The following is a 9,610-nucleotide window of genomic DNA, read 5'->3' on the forward strand; positions in this document are numbered from 1 at the left end:
GCAGATCCGCATTCAACAGAAGAGTCACTGTCGATGCAATAAGTTCTTCATGTAGAGAAAAGTGACATCACTTTATGTTGTATGAGAAAGATTAAAGTTAACTAAACCAACTCCTCAGATTCTCTGTCATTAAGGAACCTTAAAAATGATGATTTAATGAGCTTTTTTAATGACAAAATTCTAACTATTAGAGGCAAAATTCATGACCTCCTGTCCTCAGATAGTACCTATCTAACCTCAAACACAGCTGTAAGACCTAATATATATTTAGATTGCTTCTCCCCAATTTCTCTTCAAGAATTGACCGCAGTGATTTCTTCATCTAAATCATCAACGTGTCTCTTAGACCCCATCCCAACTAGGCTACTTAAGGAGGTCTTTCCTTTAGTTAACACTCATATATTAAATATGATCAATATATCCTTATTAACAGGCTATGTACCACAGTCTTTTAAGGTAGCTGTAATTAAACCTCTACTAAAAAAGCCCACCCTGGATCCAGAGGTGTTAGCCAACTATAGACCAATATCTAATCTTCCCTTTATGTCAAAGATCCTTGAGAAAGTAGTCGCAGACCAGCTGTGTGATTTTCTCCATGATAATAATTTATTTGAGGAATTTCAGTCAGGATTTAGAGTGCATCATAGCACTGAGACAGCTCTAGTTAAAATTACAAATGACCTTCTGATTGCTTCAGACAAAGGACTTGTCTCTGTACTTGTTTTATTAGATCTTAGTGCAGCGTTTGAAACTATTGACCATCAAATTCTGCTACAGAGACTGATACTATGACCTGTTTAAAACTTTTTTGTCATGCTATACTATGACGTGTTTATCACGTTTTTTCAACATGCTATACTATTATGTTTTGAAACACTTTTTTCGACATACTATACTATGACGTGTTTAAGACTTTTTTTTGACATGCTAGTCTATGACGGTTTTGTCACATTTTTTCGACATGACGTTTTTATCACATTTTTTCAACATACTATACTATGATGTTTTTAATGACTTTTTTCAAGATACTATACTATGACGTTTTTATAACTTTTTTTTAACATACTATACTATGACGTTTTTATAACTTTTTTCAACATACTATACTATGACGTTTTTATAACTTTTTTCAACATACTATACTATGAGGTTTTTGTTGTATTTTTTTGACATTTCACGTTTTTATCACATTTTTCAACATACTATACTATGACGTTTTTAATCACTTTTTTCGACATTCTATACTATGACGTTTTTATAACTTTTTTCAACATACTATGACGTTTTTGTCGTATTTTTTTGACATTTCACATTTTTATCGCATTTTTCGACATACTATACTATGACGTTTTTAATCATTTTTTTCGACATACTATACTATGACATTTTTATCACTTTTTTTAACATACTATACTATGACGTTTTTATAACTTTTTTCAACATACTATACTATGAGGTTTTTGTTGTATTTTTTTGACATTTCACATTTTTATCGCATTTTTCGACATACTATGACGTTTTTAATCACTTTTTTCGACATTCTATACTATGACGTTTTTTTTTAACTTTTTTCAACATACTATACTATGATGTTTTTATCACTTTTTTCGACATACTATACTATGATGTTTTTAATCATTTTTTTCGACATACTATACTATGACATTTTTATCACTTTTTTTAACATACTATACTATGACGTTTTTATAACTTTTTTCAACATACTATACTATGAGGTTTTTGTTGTATTTTTTTGACATTTCAAATTTTTATCGCATTTTTCGACATACTATACTATGACGTTTTTAATCACTTTTTTCGACATTCTATACTATGACGTTTTTTTAACTTTTTTCAACATACTATACTATGATGTTTTTATCACTTTTTTCGACATACTATACTATGAGGTTTTTATCGCATTTTTTCGACATAGTATACTATGACGTGTTTATCGATTTTTTTCGACAGACTATACTATGACGTGTTTATCACTTTGTTAACATCCTATGACATTTTTATCACTATCCTATAACGTTTTCATGTCCTTTATCCCCATGTTTATCACCTTTTTCGACATACTACACTATGACGTTTTTGTCGATTTTTTCGACATATGATGTTTTTATCACATTTTTCGACATACAATACTATGATGTTTTTATCACTTTTTTCGACATATTATACTATGAGGTTTATGTCGTATTTTTTTCAACATCTGACGTTTTTATCGCATTTTTCGACATACTATACTTTGATGTTTTTATCACTGTTTTCGACATACTATACTATGATGTTTTTAAACACTTCTTTCAACATACTATACTATGACGTGTTTATCACTTTTTTTCGACATGCTATACTATGACGTGTTTAACACTTTTTTTGACATACTATACTATGACGTTTTTATCACTTTTTTCAGCATACTATACTGTGATGTTTTTAAACACTTCTTTCAGCATACTATACTATAACATGTTTAAAACTTTTTTTGAAATGCTACGCGATGACGTGTTTATCACTTTTTTCAACATACTATACTATGAGGTTTTTGTCGTATTTTTTCAACATTTGATGTTTTTATCGCATTTTTCGACATACTATACTTTGACGTTTTTACTTTTTTCGACATACTACACTATGATGTTTTTGTCAATTTTTTCGACATATGACATTTTCATTGCATTTTTTCAACATACTATACTATGACGTTATCATCATTTTTTTCAACATACTATACTATGTTTTTAAACACTCCTTTCAACATACTATACTATGACGTTTTTTCAATTTTTTCGACATACTATACTATAACGTTTTCATGTCCTTTATCGCCATAGTATACAATGACGTGTTTATTACTTTTTTTTTAGATACTATACTATGACGTTTTCATCACCTTTTTAGGCAGACTATACTATGCTGTTTTTAAACACTTTTTTTAACATACTATACTATGACGTGCTTAAAACTTTTTTGTCATGCTATACTATGATGTTTTGAAACACTTTTGTCGACATACTATACTATTACATGTTTAAAAAAAATTGACATACTATACAATGACGTTTTTATCACTTTTTTCGACATACTATACAATGACGTTTTTATCACTTTTATTCAACATACTACTATGACGTTTTTTCAATTTTTTCGACGTACTATAGTATGACGTGTTTATTACTTTTTTTTGAGATACTATACCATGACGTTTTCATCACCTTCTTAGGCAGACTATACTATGCTGTTTTTAAACACTTTTTTCAACATACTATACTATGACGTGGTTAAAACTTTTTTGCCATGCTATACTATGATGTTTTGAAACACTTTTTTCGACATACTATACTATTACATGTTTAAAAGAAACTGATATACTATACAGTGACGTTTTTTATCACTTTTTTCGACATACTATACAATGACGTGTTGATCACTTTTATTCAACATACTACTATGACGTTTTTTCAATTTTTTTGACATACTATACTATGACGTGTTTCTCACTTTTTCGACATACTATACTATGACGTTTTTATTGCATTTTTTCAACATACTATACTATGGGGTTTATGTCGTATTTTTTCAACATTTGACGTTTTTATCGCATTTCTCGACATACTATACTTTGACGTTTTTATTGCATTTTTCGACATACTATACTATGACGTTTTTGTTGATTTTTTTCGACATGACGTTTTTATCGCATTTTTCGACATACTATACTTTGACGTTTTTATCACTTTTTTCGACATACTATACTATGACGTGTTTATCGCATTTTTTTGACATATGAGGATTTCATCACTTTTTTCGACATATTATACTATGATGTTTTTATCACTTTTTTCGGCATACTATACTGTGATGTTTTTAAACACTTTCAACATACTATACTATGACATGTTTAAAACTTTTTTTGACATGCTATACGATGACGTGTTTATCACTTTTTTCGACATACTATACTATGACGTTTTTGTCGTATTTTTTCAACATTTGGCGTTTTTATTGCATTTTTCAACATACTATACTTTGACATTTTTATCACTTTTTTCGACATACTACACTATGACATTTTTATCACTTTTTTCGACATACTATACTATGACGTTTTTATCACTTTTTTTCGACATACTATACTATGACGTGTTTAAAACTTTTTTTTTGACATATTATACCATGATGTTTTTATCGCATTTTTTTGACATATGAGGTTTTCATCACTTTTTTCGACATACTGTACTATGATGTTTTTATCACTTTTTTCGGCATACTATACTGTGATGTTTTTAAACACTTTCAACATACTATACTATGACATGTTTAAAACTTTTTTTGACATGCTATACGATGATGTGTTTATCACTTTTTTCGACATACTATACTACGACGCTTTTGTCGTATTTTTTCAACATTTGGCGTTTTTATTGCATTTTTCAACATACTATACTTTGATGTTTTTACCACTTTTTTCGACATACTATACTATGACATTTTTTTCACTTTTTTCGACATACTACACTATGACGTTTTTATCACTTTTTTCGACATACTATACTATGACGTTTTTATCACTTTTTTCGACATACTATACTATGACGTGTTTAAAACTTTTTTTTTGACATACTATACCATGATGTTTTTATCGCATTTTTTTGACATATGAAGTTTTCGACACTTTTTTCGACATACTGTACTATGATGTTTTTATCACTTTTTTCGGCATACTATACTGTGATGTTTTTAAAGACTTTCAACATACTATACTATGACATGTTTAAAACTTTTTTTTGACATACTATACCATGATGTTTTTATCGCATTTTTTTGACATATGAAGTTTTCGACACTTTTTTCGACATACTATACTATGACGTTTTTATCACTTTTTTCGACATACTATACTATGACATGTTTAAAACTTTTTTTGACATGCTATACGATGACGTGTTTATCACTTTTTTCGACATACTATACTATGACGTTTTTATCATTTTTTTCGACATACTATACTATGACTTTTTTATCGCATTTTTTCGACATAGCATACTATGAAGTGTTTATCAATTTTTTTCGACAGACTATGACATGTTTATCACTTTTTTTGACATCCTATAACGTTTTTATCATTCTTTCGACATATTATACTGACGTTTTTATGACTTTCTTTCAACATGCTATAGTATAACTTTTTTATCGCATTTTTTGACATTCTATACTATGACGTGTTCATCACTTTCTTTCGACATACAATACTATGACATTTTTATCACATTCTTTCAACATACTATAGTATGACTTTTATCGCATTTTTTCGATATACTATACTATGTGTTTAAAACTTTTTTTGACATGCTATACGATGACGTTTTTATCACTTTTTTCGACATGCTATACTATGATGTTTTTATCACTTTTTTCGACATACTTAACTATGACATTTTTATCGCATTTTTTCGGCATACTATACTATGACTTTTTTATCACTTTTTTCCGACATGCCATACCATGACATTTTATTCAATTTCTTGACATTCTATACTATGACGTGTTTATTACTTTTTTCGACATGCTATTCTATAACGTGTTTATCAGTTTTCGACATGCTATACTATGACATGTTTATCAATTGTTTCGACATACTATATTGTGACATTTTTATCACAATTTTTCAACATATGAGGTTTTTATCACTTTTTCGACATGCTATACTATGACGTTTTTATCACATTTTTTCGACATACTATACTATGATGTTTAAAACTTTTTTCGACAGACTATACTATGACGTGTTGAACACTTTTTTCGACATACTATACCATGACGTTTTTATCACATTTTTTCGACACGAGGTTTTTATCACTTCTTTCGACATACTATACTATGACGTGTTCATCACTTTTTTGCGACATGCTATACTGTTATCACTTTTTTTGACATACTATACTATGTTTTTAAACACTTCTTTCAACATACTATACTATGACGTGTTTAAAACTTTTTTTGACATGCTATACGATGACGTGTTTATCACTTCTGTTGACATACCATACTATGACGTTTTTATCACTTTTTTCAACATACTATATTATGACATTTTTATCACATTTTTTTAATATACTATACTATGACGTTTTTTCAGTTTTTTCAACATACTATACTATGACGTGTTTAAAACTTTTTTTTGACCTGCTATACTCTGCCATGTTTGACTTTTTTCCGACATGCTATACTCTGTTTTTAAAGACTTTTTTCGACATACTATACTATGACGTGTTAATCACTTTTTTTTGACATGCTATACTCTGATGTTTTTAAACACTTTTTTTGACATACTATACTATAATGTGTTTAAAACTTTTTTTTGACATGCTATACTCTTTTTAAACACTTTTTTTGACATACTATACTATGACTTTTTTATCGCATTTTTTTGACATACTAAACTATGACGTGTTAATCACTTTTTTCGACATGCTATACTCTGTTTTTAAACACTTTTTTCGACATACTATACTATGACTTTTTTATCACATTTTTTTGACATACAATACTATGACATTTTTATCGCATTTTTTCGACATACTATACTATGACGTGTTAATCACTTTTTTGCTACATGCTATACTGTTATTATCACTTTTTTTCGACATATACTGTGAGGTGTTTAAAACTTTTTTTGACATGCTATACGGTGATGTGTTTATCACTTTTTTGGACATACCATACTATGACGTTTTGCTCACTTTTTCAACATACTATATTATGACATATTTTTCAATTTTTTTGACATGCTATACCATGACGTGTTTATCATTTTTTTCGACATGCTATACTGTTATAACTTTTTTCGGAATACTATACTATGACGTGTTTATCACTTCTTTTTTGACATACTATACTATGGCATTCTTATCACTATTTTTTGACATACAATTCTGTGACGTTTTTATTATCTTTTTCGACATACTATACTATGATATTTTTATTACCTTTTTCGACATACTATACTATGACATTTTTATCACTATTTTTCACCATACCATACTATGATGGTTTTATTACCTTTTTCGTCATACTATACTATGATGTTTTTATCACTATTTTTCGCCATACTATACTATGTTTTTATTACCTTTTCGCCATACTATACTGTTTTCATCCCTATTTTTCGCTATACTATGATGTTTTTATTACCTTTTCGCCATACTATACTATGATGTTTTTATTACCTTTTCGCCATACTATACTATGATGTTTTTATTACCTTTTTGTCATACTGTACTATGATGTTTTTATCACTATTTTTCGCCATACTATACTATGATGTTTTCATCACTATTTTTCGCTATACTATACTATGATGTTTTTATTACCTTTTCGCCATACTATACTATGATGTTGTAATCACTATTTTTCGCTATACTATACTATGATGGTTTTATTACCTTTTCGTCATACTATACTATGACATTTTCATCACTATTTTTCGCCATACTATACTATGATGTTTTTATTACCTTTTCGCCATACTATACTATGACGTTGTCATCACTATTTTTCGCTATACTATACTATGATGTTTTTATTACCTTTTCGTCATACTATACTATGACGTTTTCATCACTATTTTTCGCCATACTATACTATGATGTTTTTATTACCTTTTCGCCATACTATACTATGATGTTGTCATCACTATTTTTCGCTATACTATACTATGATGGTTTTATTACCTTTTCGTCATACTATACTATGACGTTTTCATCACTATTTTTCGCCATACTATACTATGATGTTTTTATCAGTATTTTTCGCCATACTATACTATGATGTTTTTATTACCTTTTCGCCATACTATACTATGATGTTTTTATTACCTTTTTGTCATACTGTACTATGATGTTTTTATTACCTTTTCGCCATACTATACTATGATGTTTTTATTACCTTTTTGTCATACTATACTATGACGTTTTCATCACTATTTTTCGCCATACTATACTATGATGGTTTTATTACCTTTTCGCCATACTATACTATGATGTTGTCATCACTATTTTTCGCTATACTATACTATGATGGTTTTATTACCTTTTCGTCATACTATACTATGACGTTTTCATCACTATTTTTCGCCATACTATACTATGATGTTTTCATCACTATTTTTCGCTATACTATACTATGATGTTTTTATTACCTTTTCGCCATACTATACTATGATGTTGTCATCACTATTTTTCGCTATACTATCCTATGATGGTTTTATTACCTTTTCGTCATACTATACTATGACGTTTTCATCACTATTTTTCGCCATACTATACTATGATGTTTTTATCACTATTTTTCGCCATACTATACTATGATGTTTTTATCACTATTTTTCGCCATACTATACTATGATGTTTTTATTACCTTTTCGCCATACTATACTATGATGTTGTCATCACTATTTTTCGCCATACTATACTATGATGGTTTTATTACCTTTTCGTCATACTATACTATGACGTTTTCATCACTATTTTTCGCCATACTATACTATGACGTTTTCATCACTATTTTTCGCCATACTACACTATGTTTTTATTGCCTTTTCGTCATACTATACTATGACGTTTTTATCACTATTTTTCGCTATACTATACTATGATGGTTTTATTACCTTTTCGTCATACTATACTATGACGTTTTCATCACTATTTTTCGCCATACTATACTATGATGTTTTTATCACTATTTTTCGCTATACTATACTATGATGGTTTTATTACCTTTTTGTCATACTATACTATGTTTTAATTACCTTTACATCATACTATACTATGACGTTTTTATCACTATTTTTCGCCATACTACACTATGATGTTTTTATTACCTTTTCATCATACTATACTATGACGTTTTTATCACTATTTTTCGCCATACTGCACTATGATGTTTTTATCACTATTTTTCGCCATACTATACTATGACCTTTTTATTATCTTTTTCGACATACTATACTATGACGTGTTTATCACTTTTTACCTCCACCAAGGAGGTTATGTTTTTGCCGGCGTTTGTCTGTTTGTCTGCAAAATAACTCGAAAAGTTCTGAGTGGATTTTGATTTAATTTTCAGGAAAGGTTGATAATGGGACAACAAACAGATGATAAAATTTTGGTGATCGGTTGAAGCGAAGTGGATAAAATAATAAAATGGCGGGAAATCTGAGCTGCTTGGCAGAGGTCTGCCCTCTCCGAGTGCTCTAGTTTACGACATACTATAGTATGATCTTTTTTCTTTTTTTTATTTTTGTGGGCTTTTTGTTTTTAATGACAGGACAGAGAGTGAAATGGGGAGACCGAGAGAGAGTGGGGACTGACATGCAGCAGAGGGCCGCAAGCTGGATTCGAACCCGTGGCCGCTGCAGTGAGGCAGTGCCTCCGTACGTGGCGTGCCAGCACTATCCACTACTCTACCGACGCCCCTATGATTTCTTTTTTATAATTTTTCATCATGTCACTAACTCGGCCCCATGTCCCAGTCTCACAGGTGGTTTGGCAGCTCATCCTGGATAGTGTGACATGTGTGGTTGTGCTGCTGCCGTGGTCCT

The sequence above is a fragment of the Epinephelus lanceolatus genome, chromosome 6, assembly GCF_041903045.1.
Source record: "Epinephelus lanceolatus isolate andai-2023 chromosome 6, ASM4190304v1, whole genome shotgun sequence".
NCBI lineage: Eukaryota > Metazoa > Chordata > Actinopteri > Perciformes > Serranidae > Epinephelus > Epinephelus lanceolatus.